General features: G+C 41.7%; 1 long non-coding RNA gene across 2 annotated transcripts; it reads left to right on the top strand.

Annotated features, from left to right (window-relative positions):
- The first annotated feature begins 13686 nt into the window (after positions 1-13686).
- LOC138142618 (uncharacterized) lies at positions 13687-23360 on the top strand. Of its 2 annotated transcripts, none has more exons than XR_011163489.1 (3): positions 13687-14058; positions 18349-18527; positions 19323-23360. It is a non-coding gene; the product is annotated as an uncharacterized lncRNA (long non-coding RNA). The 2 variants fall into 2 exon arrangements; XR_011163490.1 differs by lacking the exon at positions 13687-14058 and adding an exon at positions 15730-15827.
- Positions 23361-23737: the final 377 nt, after the last annotated feature.

The following is a 23737-nucleotide window of genomic DNA, read 5'->3' as shown; positions in this document are numbered from 1 at the left end:
AGATCCCTTTGACAGCTGAATGGAAAATAGAATGCAGTGTCTAGAGACTTGAGGCAAGCAGACCCTCTCCACCCGCCAGACTGTTTCAGTCAGTGAAGATTGAAAGGATCAAGAAGTGACCACTGAACTGAAACTTAAGGGATTGATAGCATTTAGGTACATCTAGGTGGGTAAAAAGTGTGAAGAAAAGTAGAGACAATGGAAAGTAAGGACAATGGAAAAGAAGGAATGTTCCAGCCTGAAAACTGTCCTATAGCTGGGTCAGAGTTTTCACTACTAGGCTAGCTCAGCTTAAGAGCTTCTCCTTGTCACTCCCTCTCTTTTTCTGGAAACTTCCATAGCCAACATTTACGAGAGTCTCTTGGATCAAGACACATCTGAGCAAGAATGTGTGCCTCCCTATAAACCTACCAAACCACATATTCTGTCTGTCTGTCTGTTACCTAACTAGGAGGAGTTTGTCATAACCTGGAGGTCCTCGCTCTAAGTGTGCTCTCTCACAGTACTATTCTTCACTGAACTGGCTTCATCCTCTTGCTATAGAATGTAAGACTTTGGAGACTGTCCCATCCAACTCCCTTATTTGACAGATGAAACAATTTCAGGGAAAAAAAGTGCTTTGCCCAAGGTCAAACAGGGAGTATTCAAGCCAAGGTCTTCTGACTCTTGAGCCATTTGTATCCCTAGCACTTAGCATAGTGTCTGACATGAAAGCTTATTGACTGACCTTCTGACCTACTGACTGACTGGTATGTCAGGAAAAGCCATCATCACCATCATCATAGTAGCACTGCTGCTGCTGCTCACCAAACAAACCTTGCCCAGGGTTCTGAAAAGAGGAGAAAACTGGAAGGCTAGTCAGTCTATAAATTACCATTTATTAAGTGCTTACTCTGCACTGTGTAGTAGGAATTCAAAAAGATGCAAAAGTCAGCACCAGCCCTCCAGGAACTTACAAGAAAATGGGAAAAGCACAACATGCAACTACATATACAAAGCAAGCTATATATAGGACAATTAGGAGATAATTAAAGAGGGAAGGCACTGGAATTAAGAGGAGATAGGGAAGGCTTCCTGTAAGAGGTGGGGTTGTAGTTGGGATTTAAAGGAAACCGGGGAGGTCAGTAGTCAGAGCAGGGGAGGGGGAACATTCCAGGCCTAGGGACAGCCAGAGAGAATACCTAGGACTGGGAGATGGAGAGCCTTGTTCTTGGAACAACTCGGAGGTCAGTGTCATTGGATTGAAGAAGAAGTATTGAGTAGCAAAGTGTAAAAAGGTAGAAAAGAGCTAGGTTATGAAGGTCTTTGAATGACAAACAACATTTTGTATTTGATCCTGGAGGATGTTTATGGAGTTTATTGAGTGGGAACATCATCAAACCTGTGTTTTAGAAAAAATCCCTTTGGTGGCTGAATGGAGGATGTACTGGAGTGGAGGAAGACCTGAAGCATGTAACCCCCCCACACACACACTGTGGCTATTGCAATAGTCCAGATATGAGGTGATCAGTCTGCACCCGGGTGTGTTGATGTCAGAGGAGAGAAGGGGGCATATTTGAGAAAGGCTACAAAGATAAAATTGACAGATTTTGGCAACAGCTTGGATACGGGGATCATCCAGACTGACTCCTAGATTGGGAACCTGAAGAACTGGGGGGATAGGGTGCCCTGAAAAGTACTAGGGAAGATGGTGGGGGATAGGGGAATAAATATGCGAATATTAGGAGACTTATGAGAATAAAGAGACAAAAGCGTGTGTATAATATGAAATTCAGTATAATTTGTAATAGACTAATAATGTTCATGTATATTCTACTTGGTTCTATTGTTGATAGATAAAATTACCTCAGACAGTCATTTTTTTCATGATAGTTTTTGATTCCTGATCCTTAGAATGGGAACAACAGAATCTGCCTTTACTTACATAGGTGACATCCTAAGAAACAAATAAACAATCTATTTGTCAACGTTTGAATTTCTATTTTTTAAAGAAATTACCAAAATGTAAGGATTATTTTTTACCTGAATACCCATCTTCATATAGCTGGGTTGTATTTGAGTTCTTTTTTCTCACTTAAATATGTTCCCAGAGTATTTTTAGCACTGCTCATGACCTCTAGAAGACATCATAACTACCTTCTAACATTATTCATTTCCATGGAAACATCTTCCTCAGACGATGTATTTGGGCAGCACCAAAAATAAATAGATGAAAAAAGCACTTGTTTTCTGCCAGATTCTTAAGACACAAAAAGGATCAGTGAGCTTTGTGATGGCATCAGACGCTGACTGATTCAGGCCTTACCTAAACATGAATAGAACTGTCAGGCAGGCTTTAAGAGCTTTCAAATATTTTAAATAATCATTGGAATTGCTTAGTCTATAATTACTTAAGACAATTGATTTAATCATGATAATAACAAACATTTATATGCCACCTACTATGAGCAGTGTGATCCTAGACAGACACTTAATCCTGTTTGCCTCAGTTTCCTCTGTAAATGTAAAATGAGTTGCAGAAGGAAATGGAAAACCACTCCAGTATCTCTGCCAAGAAAACTGCCTGTCTTCTTCAATTCTCCAAGGAACTGTGATTTCATAGATCTAGGTTCTTCTTCTACCAATGTAACTCCTCTAAAGAACTACAGTCTATGAGAGTACCACCCAATGTCCAGCCCGATGGGCCAGCCTTTCCAAACTTAGCTATAAAAGTCCAACATCTGTAACTACCATGAGAGCATAATTAATATAGAAACCAAATAGTTACTACATTAATGTTCATTAGTTTTCATGCTATTTGATTCTCCTATCAGATGGATCATTCATTCATTAATAGGACTAACTCTTTGGGCATTCATTTTTACAGTTTTAGAGAAGGGAGAACATGTGCTAACCTTTTCATAGCACACCTTGCTATTTTGATCCAGAAAGTCATGTAAGCAGACCTATGAGTATTTTATTAAACTATTTCAAGAAAGGAGCAAGGTAGACATAATATAATATTGAAATAGTAAAATTTATTCTAGAGAACTAATGATTGAAAAGGAGTTGTGGCTCAGAATAGGTGTTGTAAGTTTGCAAGCACTTGGGGAAAGGCAGAGTAGGGGACACACAGAGCAAGTGAAACTGTTCAATTCAATTCAACAAACACCATTTGTTAAGCATCTACCATGTGTAAAATGTATCAGAATCAAGCACTTTTTTCAAAGAAAAAAGCAAAACCGATTTCATTTGGTGATTTCTAGTAGCCATTTATTAAAAGCATCCCTTTGGGGGGTATTTAATTTTCTTGCCAGTGTCATCAAGGCATTTCTTAAGGTAATTTATTTTGTCCTGATCAAAAGAACTCCAAGTTGGCCAACAATGTCAAATTATACCAATTATTAAGAAACTTGTAAGTGTCTGGCCCATGAACTAAATGCAGCCAAGTCCTTTGGCAGTTCATTCTTAGATCACAAGTTTCCCATATTACAACTGAAGGAAATTGAAACAAAAGTACCTGTTCCAAAGAAGTCAAGAGACTTTACCACGAGGAGACAGATAAATCCTCTCTTCAATCACAACACCAAAATTTCAGTCCTCCAAGATAGTGGAAGTCAACCAAATGCGGGAGCTCTGGAATTAAAGAAGGAAAAAAATCATGCACTGCCACCCTTGAAGTTGTGATTCAAGCTGAGCACAACAAACTCCTGTAAGTACTGTACCTCAGATGGCACTGGGGACAGGGGGAAGGAGTAGAAGGATTTTTTTTCTTTCTGATCCCAGTTCTGACACCAACTCTTAACTCTGTAAACACCAAAAAACTCATAGAGGTATAGGCAAAAAACCTTCTTTTTATTCCACTGGAGGAGGAAAATTGACAGATATGCAGGGTTCTACTCAAGCACCAAGAGTCCCAAGGCAGTGAGGCCAAGCCTTGATAATATAGTTATGGCTAGAGAGAGAATTAAGCAGTGCAGTTTAACAATAGTATTGAGGCAAGATTACCTAGTGAAAAAAGTCCATTCACAGCAGGTTTTTATATCTGGGGTTGTTAATTCTTGCTCTGGCTCAGGGACCAGCAGCTCTGTGATTTAGTTGCAGCAGAATTCATCCAAAGGGGGGCATCTAGGTGGCACAGTGAAAAAAGCACTGGCCCTGGAATCAGGAGGACCTGAGTTCAAATCTGACCTCAGACACTTAACACTTACTAGCCATGTGATCTTGGGCAAGTCACTTAACTTCAATTGTCCTGCCTCCAAAAAGAAAAAAAATATCATCCAAAGGGTAATTCACAAAGGATTGTTGTTATGCCAAGTTCAGGGTACAGCCTCCTTGCTGGGCCTTAGCTCTGGAAAACAAAGTGTCTCCTAATAATAAGAAAATAGAAGAGTGTAAAGACAGGGGTAGTGGTATTGTAGTGGGGGTCCTAACAATATAATACAATTTTATGAAAGAGGGACTTTTAAAGAGAGACATTAAAAACTAGGAGAATCATCAGGAGATTCCTGGAGGAGGTGGTCCCTGTGCTGAGCCCTGAAGGAAACCAAAGATTCTAAAATGAAGAGGTGAGGAAAGAGTGCACTTGAAGCATAGGAGACATGTTGCCTGATCCAAGTCATGGGAATGGGAGATAGAATACAAAGGCTGGGGGAAGAACAACGATGGTTTGACTGGAATATAGAGAAAATGAACAGGAGCAAGGTAAAACACACCTGAGAAAGAGACAGATTATGAAGGGCTATAAAGGCCAGGTATTCACAGCATGGATTTGTTCCTAGAGGCAACAGGAAAATGCATATAGAATGTGCTCTATATACAAGTGGTAACCCCACATCAAATAATAAGCCCAAGTAAAATTGGATGTCTTCTAAAAGCAACACAAGATAGATCATAAGTCACTCTTCTTTTAAGATAACTAATTGCACTGAAATGTTTTTAAATATAGAGATGAAAACATATGTGATATTAAGCACACCAAATAATAGAATTATATCCTGGTTTCACAAATCCCTATATCATTGGCCAATTATTCCCATACCACTGTGAGGTATTGAAAGGACCTAAACTTATACAGAAATAGTAACAAACAGATGACAAGGCCAAATACTCATCTAACTTAGTTGTTCAGGATGTGATATTGACTATAGTTTCAGATTGAAAATAGCAAGAGATGCTAAGGTATTAGAGCAAAAAGATTCATCTTAAAAATTACAGCCTGACTCACCCTGGTTAGAGAGATCTGTTATGAGAGGAAGAAGCAGGGACATAATAATAGCAGCACAGAATTATCCAACATGTATATTGTTGGATAAAGTGTCCTCAGTTCTACCAGATTTCAGGTAAGCATAGTATGAGAAGCTCAGGATGTGGCAGGATATCACATCCAGGCTCAGAATTAACCAGCTGGGAAAATTAATTAAGAGGATTTAGACTTAGCTCTCCCAAGCTCTCCCTTCCAACCTCATTCCCAGGGACAGATATCCACTGACTCAGATGTTACTCCCATTGAGCTGCTGGCATTTTTCTTGAACTGGTGAAACATTGGCCCAAGGAGACAACAAAATTAAAAACAAAGCTCAAAAAGAATATTCAGGGACTGTGCCCAAAGAGCTATAAAACTGTACATACCTTTTGATCCAGCACTATTGCTACTAGGTCTGTATCTCAAAGGGATCATAAAACGGAAAAAGGACCAATGTGTACAAAAATATTTATAACATCTCTTTTTGTGGTTGCCAAGAATTGAAAATTGAGGGGATACCCATCAATTGGGGAATGACTGAAGAAGTTGTGGTACATGAATATAATGGAATATTATTGTGCTATAAGAAATGATGAGCAGGCAGATTTCAGGAAAAAAAAAAACTTGTGAAGACTTACATGAAGTGATGCTGAGTGAAATGAGCAGAAACAGGAGAACACTGTACACAGTCACAGCTTTATTAGACTTAGCTCTTCTCAGTAAGACTCGTGATGAAATATACTATCTATATCCAGAGAAAGAATTATGGAGTCTGAAGGCAGATTAAGGCATACTATTTCTCTCTCTTTTTTTCCTTTATTGTGGTTTTCCCTTTTGTTCTGATTCTTCTTTCAGAACATGACTAATGCGGAAGTAGGACTAATTGAATTGTACATGTATAGCCTGTATCAGATTGCATGCCATCTTGTGGGGGGGGGGGCATTTAGAAGTCAAAATCTTATAATAGTGAATGTTGAAAACTATCTTTACATGTAATTGGAAAAAACAAAATACTATTAAGTGGTATAAAATAAAACATTACTGTCAGAAAAAAAATTCAGGGTCCCAAAAGATTTCATATCAAAGAGCAGTCTCACTACTCACAGTAGGGCTGGGCACAATAGTTACAAATACTCCAAGTTGTCACAATAAATTAGCTAGCAAATAAAAATTAATCAGGCTTTCTAAAAAAATTACCCAGAATATTTTACTTACCATTTCTTTCTACCAATATTTCTTCTTCTCAAAAATAGCTTAAATTTCGTCCTTATGTAAAAAGACCTTCATTAGAATCTAATAAATTCATAACATTCTGTAAGTTCACATATATAGCTGCAACCCTCCAGACTGACAGATATCTATCTCTTATTCAACCTTTAAAGCAAAAAAAAAATCTTTAAGACTGGAGTTTAAGACTAAGTTGCTTCAAATGAAACCAGCATAGACCAAAATAACTTCTATATTATAGACAAATTCATAATTACTACCTCCTCTCATCAAAAAGTGTTTGCAGTGCGGGAGGGGGATTCAGTTGGCTGAGTGAATAGCCAATAAATCTTCCTTTCTAGTATAGGCAGACTGGAAGTTTCTAGTTTCTTGAATTACTGTACTTTGGGAAAATAGCAGTTTTCAAACATTTTCTTTTCCTTTTTAACAGTCCAGCTCATAATCTAGCAATATCCAGATTAGAAAAGAAGTTGCATTCCTAACAGAAAGCACAATATCAGAAACTATATTATAGATTTGAAACATGAAACAAAACCCATCTGTGGTCGGATGACCTCAGTTCAGTTGAATGCATCTTACTTGTCCAGAAAATCATTAGGAACAAATTTAAGTGGAACTTACTTCCTAAACATAAACTGATCTCTGTACATTCTCATTCTAACTAGATGTGCCTATGGCTCTTTTCAGCACTTTGCTCTTAGGTTTAAGCATCATAGAACTTAGACCATGTCACCAGCAGAGTCGAAACAAACTTAATGTCAAAGATCTTATCAGATAAAACAACGGTGAATTTTTTGGAAACCATTATTATCATTCTAGTGAAATAAAATACACTTAGTGAAACTAGTTAGCAACTTTTAGACAACTGAGTTCATAACTACACTGGCATTACCAAGTTCCATAATAAACATGTATTTAATTTTGCATTAACAGAACTAAGAAATACATACAAAGTTGTACCAAATTAAATTCACAACTATTAGCTCTGTTTTGATATAAGTTGACTGAGACAGATCTCCTATTGAAGCATTCTTTATTACCATCTATTGGCCCAGCTTCATGTTCAGAGGTCCCAAACTGAGGTACAATACATTTTCATAAGCATGGACCAAAGAACAGAAATCTCATCAGAGGGAGAGAAGTTCAATCTTTGGCACACCTAAGCTTCTCTCCCAAAGCTCAGTGAAGAGATTTCAGGTCACTGGAAGATTCTAGATGGCTGATTTTCCTGCTGACAGGCCATGGCCCTTTTTTTCCCTAGGCAGAAATCTTGAAGAGTTTTCACAGAGGTAGTTAATCAAATCATTCTCAATTTGCACAATTCAAGGAAATATTTAAGGATACAATAGCCAACATTTATATATTGTCTGATGTATAATATAATAATAATACAAAACCCAAGGCCTAACACTTTACAAACAAGAGCTTCCTACATTCTTTCCCAGAAACTTATCTCACTTCACTTGGAAGGGACTAAAAAAGCTCCAGAAAATTCTTAGGCCATCATGGTAAAATGGGTAGGGACTGAAATTTTTCCTTTTGTAATTTTTAGTTCTCAACTAAAATTAAATTCAAACCTAATTACTTCAAAATGTTAGTCTTCTTTAATTTTTTTAGTTTTTTAAAAAGCATCTACATTAGTCTTTTAAAAATTAAATCTATAACACAAGAGAATTAAAGAAAATTTCACTTTTCTAAAACATATTTCTAATCATTTAAGTTAGGTATTATTTTCATACAGTTAGAAAATTGGTAAGCTGAGGTCCCTTGGTTTATGGTCATACAGCTAGCAATTTTCCTAATCCATACATTTTCCCAATTGGTCTTAATGCCAAATAGTAATAAATTCTAGGGGAGACACATTTCCCTTAAAATGACATTAGAATAAATTCAATTATACTTGGATCTATTTTCTTTCCTTTTTTATTAGTATTTTATTTTTTCCAATTAAACGTAAAGGCAATTTTTAACATTCATTCTCATAAAAATTTGGCTTTCAAATTTTCTGCCTCCTTCCTTTCCCTCCTCCCTAAGGTGGTATGCAATTTAATATAGATTATGTGTGTGCAATCATGTAAAACACATTTTCATCTTAGACATGTTATGAAATAAGAGACAGAACAAAAGGATAAAAAACACACAAAAAAAGTGAGAATAGTATGCTCTGATCTACATTCAGACTCCATCAGTTCTTTCTCTGGATATGGACAGAATTTTCCATCAGGGGTCTTTTGGAATTGTCTTGGATCATTGTATATTGCTGATAAGAGATAAGTCTATCAAAGTTGGCCATTACACAATGCTGCTGTTGCTATATATAATGTTCTCCTGGTTCTGCTCACTTCACTCAGCATCAGTTCATGTAAGTCTTTCTAGTTTTTTCTGAAAATTGCCTGTTCATCATTCCTTTTTTAAAATTTATTTACTTATTTTTAGTTTCCAAATTTTCTCCCCATATCTCCCCTTCCCCCACCCCAAGATGGCATGCATTCTGTTTACCCTTTCCTCCAGTCTGCACTCCCCTCTCTCATACCCCTGTCTTATCCCTTTTCCCCTTATTTTCTTGTAGAGCAAGATAGATGTTTCTACCTCATTTACTGTATATCTTGTTTCCCAGTTGCATTTAAAAACAATTTTTAACATTTGTTTTTAAAACTTTGAGTTGAAAATTCTCTCCCTTCTTTGCTCCCCACCCACCTTCATTGAGAAGGCAAACAATTCAATATAGGTTATGAGTGTGTAGTCATGCAAGACACTTCCATAACGGCCATGTTGTGAAAGACTAACTATATTTCCCTCCATCCTACTCCGCCCAACTAATTCTATCTTCTCCTTTGACCCTGTCTCTTTTCTTTTTTTTAATTAAATTTTTATGTTTACGTTTAGTTTATATCATTCATTTCCACAAGATTTTCAGTTACAAGTTTTCTCCCCGTCTTTCCCCTACTCACCACCCCAAAACAGCGATTTCACTGTATACCCCCTCCCCCAATCTGTTATCTCCTATATCCTCCCCCATCCCCCCTCCTACTTTCTAGTAGGGCAAGATGTATCTCCATCCCCCAGTGCCTGTATATCTTATCTTCCAGTTGCATGTAAATAATAATAATAAATTGTTTTAGACATTTGAGTTTAAAACTTTGAATTCCAGATTATTTCCTTTCCTCCCTCTTCACCCACCCTTACTGGGAAGATAAGCAATTCAATATAGGTTGTACATGTATAGCTACCCAAAACATTACCATAGTGGATATATTGTGAAAGACTGACTATATATTCCTCCAACCTATCCCGCCTCCCAAGTATTCTATTCTCTACTTTGACCCTGTCCCTTTTCACAAGTATGTGCTCCCAAATCCCCTCCTTCCAGCCTGCCCTCCCTTCCATCATCCCCCCTCTCATCCCCTTCTCCCCATGCTCTCCTGTAGGGTGAAATACCTTATTTAGTGTGTATGTCATTCCCTCCCTAAGACAAATTCATGATAGTAAGGTTGACTCATTCCCTTTTGCCTTCCTGTTCTTTCCCTCCATTATAACAGTTTTCCCTTGCCTCTTCTATATGAGATCATTTACCCCATTCTGTCTCTCCCCATCTCCTCTCATTATATTCCTCTCTCATCTCTCAATTTCACCTTTTAAATATCATCCCTTCCTATTCAATTGATCCTGTGCCCTCTGTCTATGTATACCTGTACATATATGTACACACACTCACATATGGATTCATACACCCAAATACCTTCCTACATAGACATATATATGTATGTACATATAAATATATATATATATATATATATATATTCACACACATTTATATTCCCTTCAACTATTCTCATAATGAGAAAAGTTTCATAAGTTACAATTATCGTTTTCCATGTAGGAATGTAAATACATCAACTTTGAAAAGTACCTTATGATTTCTTTTCCCTGTTTACCTTCTCTTGCTTTTTGTACCTGAATGTCAAGTTTTCTGTTCAACTCTGGTTTTTTTCATCAAGAAAGCTTGAAAGTCCTCTATTTTACTGAATGACCATATTTTTCCTGGAAACATAATATTCAGTTTTGCTGGGTAGGGGATTCTTGGTTTTAATGCCAGCTCCTTTGACCTCCAGAATATCATATTCCAAGCCTCAGTGTAGAAGCTGCCAGATCCTGTGTTATCCTGATTGTGTTTCCACAATATTCAAATTGTTTCTTCTTGGCTGCTTCTGATATTTTCTTCTTGGTCTAGCAACTCCAGAACCTGGCAATAAAATTCTTAGGAGTTTTCTTTTTCGGATCTTTTTCAAGAGGTGATCAGTGAATTCTTTCAACCTCTATTTTGCCCTCTGGTTCTAAAACATCAGGGCCATTTTTCTTGAAGGATGATTTCTAGGTTCTTTTTTTGGTCATAGCTTACAGGAAGTCCAATAATTTTTAAATTATCTCTCCTGGATCTATTTTCCAGGTCAGTGGTTCATCCAATGAGATATTTCACATTGCCTTCTATTTTTTTCATTTGTTTGGATCTATTTAATATTATCTTGATTTCTCATAAAGTCATTAGCTTCCATTTGCTCCAGTCTAATTCTGAAGGAATTATTCTCTTCAGTGAGCTTTTGATATTCTTTTTCCATCTGGCAAATTCTGCTTTTTAAGGCATTCTTCTCCTCATTGGCTTTTTGAGACTCCTTTGCCATTTGATTTAGTCTATTTTTAAGGTGTTATTTTCTTCAGTCAGATTGTTGACTCATTTTTCATAATTTTCTTGCATTATTCTCATTTCTCTTCCCAATTTTTTTCTCCACTTCTCTTATTTGCTTTTAAAAATCCTTCTTGAACTCCTCTGTGGACTCTAACTAGTTCATATTTTTTTGGAGGCTTTTGGTGCAGGAGTTCTGACTTCGTTGTCTTCCTGCCACTGCATGCTTTGATCCTTTTTGTCCCCCAAAAAGGAATCCAAAGTAGGATTACTATGCTTGCTTTGTTTCCTTTGCTTGCTCATATTGCCACTCAATTACTTGACTTTTGAGCTTTTTGCTACAGTAGAACTCTGCTTCCAGAGATTTTGTTCCAAACCACTGTGGTTTTGTAGCTGCTGGAGCTCTTAGCTGGGTGCCTTCTCAGAATACTCCACTGGCTCTGGCACATTGGTCACAATCCCCAGGACCTCCACCAAAACAGCGATCCAGATCCAAGCAGGTTAAAGCAAGAGTGATTACCCCTCAGAATGGTTGCTTGGTCCCCCTACACTCTGCAGGCCAGGAGCTCTGAAGCAGCTGGGTGGCAGTGGAATCTGCGCCTCAGCCACTTCTCCCTCCAGGGGTAGAGGCCAGACTCTCCATCCCCCTGTTCCCGAAGTCCACACTGACCTTTTACTTTGCCTTTGGCATTTATGGATTGATAATTATGGAAACAGCCACAGCTGCTGGTAATCCACTCTCCCGAAGTTCCTCCAGCTGCAGCTGGTAGGGGCTAACCTGGAAAAGTAGGAGGGAGGCAGGTTATGAAGGGATTTAAAAGGCCACCAGAGGGTTTTCTAGTTGATCCTAGAGAAATAGGGAGCCACTGGAGGTAGTTGAATAGGGTGTCAATCAATAAACATTTACAAAGCTCTTACTATTTGCCAGGCCAGCTAGGTGGCACAGTAGATAGAGCTCTGATGCTTGGAGTTAGGAAGAGCTGAGTTCCAATGTGTTGTCAGACACTTCCTAGCTGTGTGACCCTGGATAAGTACCTTCACACTATTGGCCTCAGTTTCCTTATATGTAAAATGATCTGGAGAAGGAAATGGCAAACCACTCCAGTTTCTCTACCAAGAAAACTTCAAATGGGGTCATGAAGAGCTGGACACCACCGAACAACTATGTGCCAAGCATTGTGCTAAGCACTGGGGATACAATTAAGAAAAAGAAAGACAGTTCCAGCCCTCAAATAACATAATATAAAGGGGGAAGACACCACACAAAAGGAAGCTGGAAATTTGGGGGAGGAGAAAAACTAGGGAAGCACCCCGCAGGTCATCTTGTGTTTGGTAGAAGCCAGACAACGTGTTCTGTGGGGGGGACACAATGGTGCAGCAGCAAAGCAGATGGTCATGCTTCTTCTTTAGTGTCATTTCATGCCATTTCCATCAATAAAATCCTGTTTCTGATATTGAACCATTTGACAGTGCCAGGGAAGCAAGTCCTAGAGTCAGGAAAATTTGAGTTAAAATCCAGCTTCAGATGTTTTGTGATATTGGGTAAGTCACTTAATGTTGCTTGTCTCAGTTTCCTCAACTATAAATTGGGAATAATAATAGCACCTACTTCTTGGGTTGTTGGAAGGATCAAATGAGATATTTGCAGAGTGCTTAGCATGGTGCATGGTGCCTGGTAACTGTAGGTACTGTATAAACAATGATGGACAACAATAATGATGCGATGATGATGACAATAAGGATGGGGGGCAAGAATTCTTCTTTGTGACTCTTCAGTCACTGTGGTCAACATCTCCATAGGTACTGTTTCCCAAGATATATCTGTTACAAATTTCTGTAATAATAATCTCCTAATCTTCTCCAGCCTTTCACAGCACAAAGGCAACCTCATGGCATTGTGTATATCCTGCCTTAGACATTTTCTCCCTATGTGAGCTTGGGTAAGTCACTTTTCCTCAGCCTCAGTTTCCTCATCTGTAAAACGGGAATCATAATAGCACCTACCTCCCAGGGTTGCTGTGAGGATCACACAGATCCTATTTGTAAAGCAATCAGCACAGTGCCTGACACATAGTAGGCACTTACTAAATGCTTTTTGTCTTGTACCTTCCTACTTGATTCTACTCACACACTGTTTAGAGTTAGAAGGCTTGCAATGAGTTGGCAGAATTCAATGGCCTACAAATAAGAAGCGAAGTGACCTCAAAATCATGAGAACAGACTGAGCATTAGCAGATCCTTAAAGAACCAAATTAGAATTGGGGTTTATGTGGCACCAGGGAAACTGGGCCAGTGAGCCTGGAAGCTTCTGCTCTGATTGGCCCATGACAAAGTTATGCAAAGGATTTGAGATGCCTGCGAAAACTGGGCTAATTTGCAAAGGAAACATATTCAATGGAGAGAAAAAAGGACATTAGATGGAACAACACAATTAAAATATTGGAAACAGACTGGAAGCACAGAAGGGCTGAAGGTTCCGAAATTAACATTGTCCCAAGAGACAATGAAATACTGAATCAATTCCAGGAGAAATGCGATGCTGGGACTCACAAGAGTCAGTCTGGGGGGAAAGTGTTATTGTGGTGCATTGTGGGAAGATGGCAGGCAGAGGGTTAAGACACGCCAGAGCCTTGATATCCCCTTCTCCACCCCACGCCCTATCAAGAAAAAAAAATCCTCCTCAGTAAAACTCGGAAAAAAAATTAGCAGAGGGAATAAGGCAAAAAGCAAACCAGAGAATCAATCAGCTGGGAACTCGCCCACTTTGGCCAGGCAGGCCTGCACACAAAGAGCCAGAAGCCGGCACAGAACAGACGAGAGGAGGCTCGTGCTGGATGACCCGCCCGCCCTCCCCCATTGATGTTCCCGGGCTCGGACCTTGGGCAAGGATGGGCAAGGATGGTCAAGTCTGCGGACATATCTGGAGGTATCTGCGCCTGTTCCCATTCCAGTCTGTGTCTGTAGAGTGTCACACACACTGGGGGTAGGGGTCTTGTTCAGTGATTTCCTGTTTCTTCACTTTCACCAGCTCAAGGTCTCCTCTCTCTGCACCCCCCCCCCACCTCACCCCCACCTCTCTCCTTTCCCCGCACCTCAATTTAACCTCAGGAGCTGCCAACATCCGCCTCTGAACACTCTGAACAGTGGAGGGGGGTCGGGGGGGGGCGATACCCTGCCCTGCTTCGTGTATGGACCGTGGGGGGGTGGGGGTGGGGGGGGTGTCACAAGCCGATTTGTGTATGGATGAGGTGGGGGTTCCCACTTCGTTGTTTTGTGTACAGTTGGGATCCCTCACTGCCCCACTAAGTAAATGGAAGGGGGGGGGGTTCCACTGACATGGGTGGGAGAGTTCCACTGCCCTGCTTCTACACAGATGGGGGAGGTTTCCCACTGCCTGCTTTGTATATGGATAGGGGTAGTGGTGCTTGATAAAGGTGAATTGAATGAGTGCACACAGAGGAAATGTTGCATCTTAAGCAGCGGGAGAAGGGCGGCAGGGGAGTGAGTCTGAAGAAGAGGTGCATGACCACCCGAGGAGGGGGGAGAAATCGCCAAGGGACTTTGGGGAAGGAGAGGCGGGGCCCTCAGAACCGCCCCTCAGCACTCAACGCCAACACACCAATGATCCAGGCTACTGGGGCTCCCGAACTTGGGGCCTTGGGGAGAAGGGAAGGTGAAGGGGAGGAGGGCTTTGTCTCAGCCCTGTCTGCTGCTTCCATCTGCTACCTCAGGCTATCTAAGGGCAGGAGGAAGCAGAGCAGTATCACAGCACTGCCCCCACCTAGTAGGCTGAGCTGTTCCCCCGATGCACTCCCCCACCCCATATTCCTGGCGCACTCCCAATGTCCTCGAGCTACGTTGGGCCCTGCTGGCCCCACTCTGCAGCACTTCTCCTCGACCCATATGACCCCTCCCATCTGGGAAGATGCTACTCCACTTGTGATGCTCTTCCCCTGGGAATGTCTGCCTTTCCACCACCCACCTCCCTTTCCCACCCACTTAACTGATCTTTTGCTCCAGGACGCAGGCCAAGGGTCCTGCTTAGGCAAGTCTAGGGCCTGTACAAAGCAGGGGCAGTAAGGAACTAGGGCTCCCCTAATCCTGAAGTTCTACTCCTTCTGAAACAAACCCTGGGGGACAGCCTAGAAAAGGAATAAATCTGTGAGGCTAAGGAATTGCAGCTTGGTTTCAAGGGATCCCAGGACTGCTGTGTTTATAGCATTATGTATAGTGTAGCAAGGTCCACATATATCTAGAGATACATCCTGTATCCTAGTTCTATGGAGAGTGTGGTCACTGCTGCAGTTTTCTTGTGGGTGAACTTGTTTCCTTGACTGCAGCTCATTGGCTCTGCTATATATTGTGGATTTTGAAAGCAGATGTTTCTTAACAGTGAGTTTGTTTTTTCTGGGCTTCTCTGTACATTGTGAGTATTCAGAAGAGCATTTCCCTTCATTTTTGCTTTTCTGTATAAAGAAACCATAGAATAAAATCTGATTGAGATTGTACTCAGAGATACCATCACTGCATCTCTGCATCTCTCTTAGACTGCAAGTTAGAAATCTGTTGAGGGTTTCCTGGGTCTTGTTTTTCTTTCAGGTACCATGCCACCATCCCATGGAGAAAAAAAGGGGGGAAAGTAGGGAAGAACTCCAGGTGATCTCCCTTCTCCCAAGTCAGCAAATGTATGATAAGGTGTGAGTGACTGATTTACTCTCCCTACCCCACCCTACATAAAGTAAGGGATAAGATGACCAATCAAACTCTTTCAAAGATTTTAACTAAATTTGTTGTCTTTGAACGCCATTTGATAAAGTGAAATGATGCTAACCCAGAAGTCTGTTCCAGTTGGCTGAGGGATTTCTCTGTAAGTCCCACACAAAAACTTTGAGTTAGTCAAAATCACATAATCCCAGCAGGAGAGAGAATGTTCTATCACACCTTCAGGAACCAAGGAAAGGCTGAGCTGGGGCAGAGAAGTGAGATGTGAAAAAGTCTGCTTTTTCCCAAACTTTCCCTCCCAAGGCCTTTCTATCCACAGATACTAAGGTGTTATCTGATGTTCTGGTTCCCAAATATTTCCAGAGGCCAGGAGTTAATGACACAGAGAGAGAGAGAGACAGAGACAGAGACAGAGACAGAGACAGAGACACAGAGAGACAGACAGAGACACAGAGAGACAGAGACAGTGAGAGAGAGACAGAGACAGACAGACAGAGACACGGAGAGACAGAGACAGTGAAAGAGAGAGAGACAGAGACAGACAGAAAGACAGAGAGAGACAGAGACAGAGAGAAATCTGAGCACAGATGATGATTGAATGATAATATTTTTTGTCAGAGCTGGCTGGGCCTTTAAATAACAAACAATGTTCCTTCTCAAAAATCCTAATGAACTGAGACCTGAAGTTCCCATAGAAACATATCCCATCAGTCTCACCCTGAGTCATGGTAGGTGGGAACATCACTGGCTTCCCCTCAGGACCACGTCACATCTCCCCAAGAGCATTGTCAGGAATTTTTGCAATTTCTAGAGGGGCAGAGGGGTTGGGTTTCTACTTATAAAGATGTTACTTCTAGAGAAAGATAGTTGTGTCTGGAAGAGAAGCTTTACTTTGCAAAATTGTAACAAGATCGGTGTTGAAAATATTGCCTTTATTTAGAGGTCCCCTGCCCTTACACACTCACTGAGGGTACAGAAAGGAGAGGTGAGCTTGGGTTCAGTTATCCCTGAGAGTCTGGGGATTTCTCATCTCATCTCCACAGCCACAGTAACCTATTCCCATGGATGGGAATAGCTTTCTGCAGTCTGTGACTGGGATCTACCATCTGCCTAGCATGGAGATAGATGGGAAAGGGTGGGGGTTGTGGGCACCTAGGAAGGTAGCACTTGCCTGTCCCTTTAAGGAATTAGCTTTCTTATCAGACAGAGGGCTGATGGGAAGTAAAGTTTTTCCTAGATGAAAGGAGGCAATGGAGGATGATGGGAGGAGGGAGACTCCCAGGCATTTTCTGTCCGGATTGAGAGGAGAAGGGTGCTGGGCAGAAAGGCATCAGCAATGAACTACTGGCAATCTCAACTGAATATAATCATGAGTGCTGGAGGTTTTTCTGGCTGGCTTATGCACGGAAGGAGTACACAGCCTGCACAGAATTGATGTTGCCTTGATGTATTTGCTGATTGCTCTGTGTTGTGCCCTCTCAGCTCTTTCCCCCTGCCTCATTACTCCCACTGGCCTGATTTTGAGCTAGCATCACTACCCTCCCAAGTTTGCTGTTTGCATTCTCTGTCTCCTTTGTTGACAGACAGCTTTCAGTCCACGTGAAGATTAGATGATTTGGGTTGAATATTCAGTGAATGTTTGTTATAAAAGTGTGGACCACTCAGGTCAAAAGGGAACCAGAGACCCACGGACTCAGATTTAAGAGATGATCTTAAGGTCTCTCACTAACCGCACAGAGAAAAGCACTTCCCAATATTAGGAAACAAATGCCCTGCTACACCCTAACTTGTGCTTTGAGCATCTTTAGTCCAAATTTCATCCTGACTAGTCAAACCGTAAGCATTTATTCAGAGCTTCCTTTTAGCCAGGCACTGTGCTAAGCACTAGGAATACTAACCCAGGAAAAAGAAAGTCCCAACCTGCAGAAGCATACATTCTAATAGGGAAGACAGTGCACAAAAGGAAGCTGAAGGTGGGTCAGGTAGAAGACAGGTATGAGGCTGAGGGGCACAATGTTGGGGCAACAACATTTCAGTCATTTTCAGTCACATCTGTCTCTTTGTGACCCCACTTGAGGTTTTCTTGGTAAAGATACTGGAATGGTTTGCCATTTCCTTCTCCAGCTCATTTTACAGATGAGGAAACTAAGGCAAACAGGGTAAAGTGATTTGCCTAGGGTCACACAGCTAGGAAGTGTCTAAGGCCAGATCTGAACTCAGGTCTTCTTGACTGCAGGTCTGGAACTCTACTGTGGCAGCACCTAGCTGTCCTCCAGACAGTCTACCCTTATAAAACGTAATTTGTAAAGAAAGAAAAAAGAGACAGAAGAGAAAAAAAAAACGATCAGTATAACCAGTAAATATATCGAAAAAATCTGAAAATATTTACGATAGTCCATACATATGAACCTCCCACCTCTGCAAAAGAGTAGAGTGAGGTATCTTTTCATTTTTTAAAATGATTTTTTGATATTTATTTTTCAATTTTTTGTAGGTATGGTTATTTAGTTTTTATATCGATAGCATATATGGCTTTGTTGATGAAAACCCAAAGGCATAAAAATCCATCATGCTCTTCAAAATATATATTATAAGCCATCTTCACTATCAATGTGGAGTATTCCTTAAAAAAAGTGCAAAATTCCACAAGAAGATGAAAACCAGTTAGTTCAGGTAAGAACTTTAATTCATCCTAAGGCACCGGGTACAAGATGTTCCCCATACCACTTGATACCACTTTAACCACTGTTACTAAGACATCTCCTTTTTACCTTTTTCACGTTTGTTTTAACCTTAAGACATCACCATTTTCAAAGGTGAACTCTCAGGAGACACTTATTAGTTATTTGGTCTTGTCCTTACTATAACCAATTCCTGGGAGAACATGAGAACTTCCTGAGCACACAGGGCCTCTCCTTTGAGAAACTGGCTGGGCTTTTGATTAAAATGTTGTAAAAAAAATCTCAGTGCAAGAGACTGTTTCAAAGCATGTTCCAGGCAAATCAAACCTCCTAGACTTTATACAATCTGATGCAGAGGGAGGGAAGTCAGGTCAAGATAACAGTACACTCAAGCACTACAACAGAGTCAATGAAAAGAAAAACAATTGACAATGTTGTGAAATATCAAAGAACAGAGGAGAGATAGGAGAATGCCTCTCCTTTCCCAACGTTTGTGGAAATGAGAGCTCCACAGGTGTGGAGCTTTTCATGTATTTCCAGACTTTGATGTAGAGATCAATTTTGTTGATGTTCTCATCTCCCTTATGGTTTCCTTAAACGACAATTTTTGTTGTTGTTGTATGGAAAGCATCTCTGAAGAGTGAGGAGAAGAAAGACTATGGGGTAAAATTTTGGTGATGCAAGAAAAAAGATATTGATAAAAAATTATTGGAAACCCAACATTTTGTGGAAAACACTACTTCTCCTCAGACTCTGGTAAAGAAACTCTCTTTCTCTCCCCCTCCAGTGCCTTGAATCCCAAAGCCTCTGGAACAGTGCTACTTCCAACTTGGCTGTAGCTAACACATCGAGAGCCGCCAACACCAACTGTGTGGCCATAAGAGCCCTGGGGACAGCAGCACTCTTGTGGAGATGAGACCCCATTCATTCCTGTGCAGCTATTGCAGAGCCTGTAGTCAAAACTTCTGAAGGGGTACAAAGGAAAACCCTCACTACCAAACTCTTTGGCATGGTCAAATAGTTCGACATCGAAACTGCTGTGACTTTATTCATAGAAAAGGACAGTAAAGATAATGCTTAACCAACCTTTTTGCCACTGCCCCCTCAGAATCGTAGCCTTGCAGGGGAACTTCCTCTCAATGTCTCCCCATACTCCACGAGCTTCTAGACAGAAGGGATGGACTGGCTTGTCAGTTCATGTTCCCAAGGCTTAGCATAGTGTTTTATGCCTAGTAAGAACCTATCAGATACTTTCCCATTCATTAGAAAAGAGAATTACATTCAGCTGGGGTGAAAGTGCCCTTTCTTGCCAGAGGTTCATAGCTTATACACCCAGCACATATCTCCTTTTCTACCTACCTATCCCCCCAAACTCCCTTGCAAAGAGTTCTCAGGAAGGGCAGGTGGCATCTCTGCAAGGCTACCAGAAGGATACCAGTGGATCCCAGAGTGTCTCAGAGGTGAGCACAAGGCACTGTGGGTATGGAAATGAGATGAGCAGTGCCCACCCAAGGGAGCAGAGGTGCCAAGCAGAAGAGACCAAATGGTTGTCTGGGAGGGGGAGGGCACAGCTCTGGTACTGGCAACATGGGGGCTGATACATATGTACCTTGCTACAATGGCACAAAATCTAGGCAGGCCAACTTTCTTCAGCCTGGCCCTATCACCTAGCAGCATAGTGTGTGTGTGTGTGTGTGTGTGTGTGTGTGTGTTGGGGGTGGGGTAGAGAGGCTGTGAAAAGTTTCAATTATACAACCTGGTGGGGAACAGGGGTGGGAAGGAGAAAGGAGAGAAGGAAACTTTAACCTTGACTCGAAGAGACTTTCCCATGTGATGCCATCCAAGGGACAAATGACAGTACAGGAATTCGAATTTTGATATAGAATGACAGACAGGAGACAGAAAGAGGCAGAGAGAAAGACAAGGGAGAGAGACAGAAGGAGAAGAACGGGAAGATGGATGAAAGATGAGAAAGGGAGACAGAGAAAGAAACAAGAGATAGAAACAGAGAAGAGGGAGTGAGAGAGAAGAGGGAGGGAGGAAGACAAACACAGACAAAGAGTAGGGAGAGAAACACAGTGAGAAGAGAGAGACAGAAACAAGGAGATGAGAGAGGGAGATCGAAACAAAGAGAGACTGAGACAGGGAGACAGAGACAGAGAGACCAAGAGAAATGGATTGTGGGGCTAGGGTAGGGGAGGAAGGTTGGGACCTGGAGGCAACTCAGAGACCTGAGCTGGGGGGGGGGGCATGATCTAGCAACTGGGAGACTGGACAGAGCCAGAGTGGTGACACTTAGATACAACTTGTAACCACAGACAGCCCCATGTGTCCTTAGTCAAGGGAGAGCAATTGAGCATGCCATTGGACTAGAACAATGGTTGCTAAAGATCCAGGGGTCTGTCCAGTGTAATTGGATTTGAGGTTGATTCTGGGCCCTGACAGTCATCTGGGAGTCCTATGGGGTCAGGTGGGGGACTCGGAGTATCATTCCCAATAACCCATGTACTTCTAGACATGGCTCTGCCAGGCCTCATCCAGTTTAGGGCCAGGTTCAAGTTAGATACTATAGCGTCTGATGCAGGGCAAGTTGTCTGATGGCTAGGACCAACCTGGTGGGTGTGATTGGAGATCTCAACTGTGGTGATTCCAGACAAGTAATTCCTAGCCCAGGCCTATCAAATGCAGGGTTCTGGACACGGAGCCCCAGCTAATGGTGCACTAAGGCGTTGCTCAGTTGACTAGTCCTGTACTCATAGCTGCTTCCAGGGAGTCTTGATGCTGTGACTGAAGGGGTGGGGATGGGGTGGGGAAAGAGGGAAAAGATAGCAGGAGAGGGGCAGGAAACACCTGAAACCCCATTTATCTCTTCTGCACTCCCCACCCCTGCCTTCAGTCCTGAAGGACCAGGAGGATGATAGCAATAGGAGCAGTGGTGTGATATTAAGTTCTCTTTTGGCCAGAGTTCCAGTAGACATCTCTCCTGACCTCCAGTTTCAGATCTCCAACTGTTTATTAGATATGTCAAAGTGGATATCCCTTAGGGATCCCGACTCCACACGTTCAGAACTGAAGTAATCATTTCTTGCCCCTTCCTATCTTCCTTATTAATGTGCACTACCATCTTCCCAGTCCCTCAGGCTCCCAACCTAATGGCCTTCCTGGACTCCTCACTTTCTCTCTCACACCCACCCCTACCCCATATCCAACAAATCCCCTTAATAAAAGGATTTGTTCTGTAAAACTTGGACTCAGTCAAAGAACCACACTTGAGGACCTAGAACGCCTCATGTGGCCTCATGGCTGCAGGCTACCCACCCCTGGGATGCTGGGAGCTTCTTCTGCTGTTTATATTAAAGATAGTTTACATAACTGGAGTCAGAGGTCACATTCTCACACTCTAACTCATATAGATACATGTATAGATACACCTATACACATATTGATGTTTACATTGACTCAAGGTAGTTTATACTGGAGGTTGCATTGGTAGAGTCTGGCCTTCCCTTCCCAACGACCTCCTAGGTCACTTTCTCTTTATGCCATTTACTAAACACTAGGGAGTTGTTCCATGGATCCCTGAGCAGTACCCTTCTAATCTCTGCTTGAAGATCTCCAGGGAGGAGGAATGGGGTTGTCTTCCAAAAACCCTGTGACATAGAGAGTGGCAGCCCCTGTGCAGGTGAGGAAACTGGGATCTTTGGTGAATTAATTTGGCCAACAGCCCATGGCTAGGAAGCGTCAGAGCCAGAGTTTGGGCCCAGCCCTCCCAGTGCCACCAGCAGCAGTCTTTTCACTACTTATCTCCCATCACTGTACCTTTGAGTTTGATACATCACAAGCTTAGAATGCAGGCCCCTTTCCCCTCTACTGTTTAAATCCCTAATTTCCTTCCATGCTCAATGTAAGGGCCAACTTCTACAGGAAGCCTTTCCAATCCCTTCAGATCTTAGTGCTCCCTCCTCCCACCCCATTACTCTGTATATGTATTTGTACACATACGTGTTTTCTCCTGCTCCTTGAACACAGGAACTGTTTCAGGCTCTTTGTATTCTCAATGCCTGCCTGGCACAGACTATGACCTTAATGACTACTTGGTGACTGATTGATTGCTATTCTGATGCTTCCCCAGCTTCCGTTTCTAAGCCCCTCTCCTACCTGCTCCTCACAAGTTTTCTTAAACCTGGCCTTGGTCTTCGGATCCCTATCACCTCCATGCCTGTCAGCAGCTTTTGAAATCAACGCTGGACCAAAAAGGAAACTCAAGATAGCCCTGGGTTTATCATCACAACCATCAAAATGATTTTATTAGTACTAAGAATCATAGCAACTCCCTTTTTTTCCTACTGCCTCACTTAAAGTTTTCAAAACCTTTTCCTTATAATGGCCCAGGGGAGGTAGTGAATATATGCCACTCTAATTCCCCTTTTACAAAAGAGAGCTGTGTCTCAGAGATGAAGTGACTTTCCAAGCTGACACGGCTCAGAAATGATTGAGCTCAGGTTCAGACCTAGCTCTACTGATTACCTAGTATGCAATTCTTCTTTTGTAAATTTTATTTTTTTCCATTTAACAAATATTTATCTTCCATTGCCATTCTGTGCTATATAAATCAAGTCAACAAATATTTATAAAACACCTACTATGTGCCAGGCACTATACTAAGCATTGGACAAAAAAAGAAAGGTAAGTTGCTGCTCTCAAAGACCTCATACTCTAATGGAAGAAACAACATGCAAACAACTATGTCCCAACAAAATACAGACAGGATAGATTGGGGGGAATCTCAAAGAGGAGATAAGGGAAAGTTGGGCAATGCTTCTTGAAGAATGTGGGACTCCAGCTGGGACTTGAACGGGACCAGGGAAGCCAGGGGACAGCTGAAGAAAATGCCTGGATTGGAGAGATGGGAACATCTTGTTCATGGGATGGCCAGGAGTCCAGGATCACAGAATATGTGAGGGGAGTAAGGTGGAAGAAGACTGGGGAGTGGGTGGGGAGAGACTTGAGGCAGGATGAGCTCCCAGTAGCTATTGTAATAGTCTAGGCCTGAGGAGATGAGGGCCTGAACCAGGGGATGCAGTGTAGGAAGAGAGAAGGGGACATATTCAAAAGATTCTACAGAGGTAAAATCGACTAGTCTGCGAACAGATTGAACATGGGAAGTGAGATCACCCAGTGAGTCAGTACAGAGGGAGAAGA

The sequence above is a fragment of the Petaurus breviceps genome, unplaced genomic scaffold (genome assembly GCF_028583685.1).
Source record: "Petaurus breviceps papuanus isolate PSGF00001 unplaced genomic scaffold, PetGlider_PUasm1.0 90601, whole genome shotgun sequence".
Taxonomy (NCBI): Eukaryota; Metazoa; Chordata; class Mammalia; order Diprotodontia; family Petauridae; genus Petaurus; species Petaurus breviceps.
The sequence above is the reverse complement of the archived record's forward strand: the minus strand, read 5'-3'. Positions and strand labels throughout refer to the sequence as shown.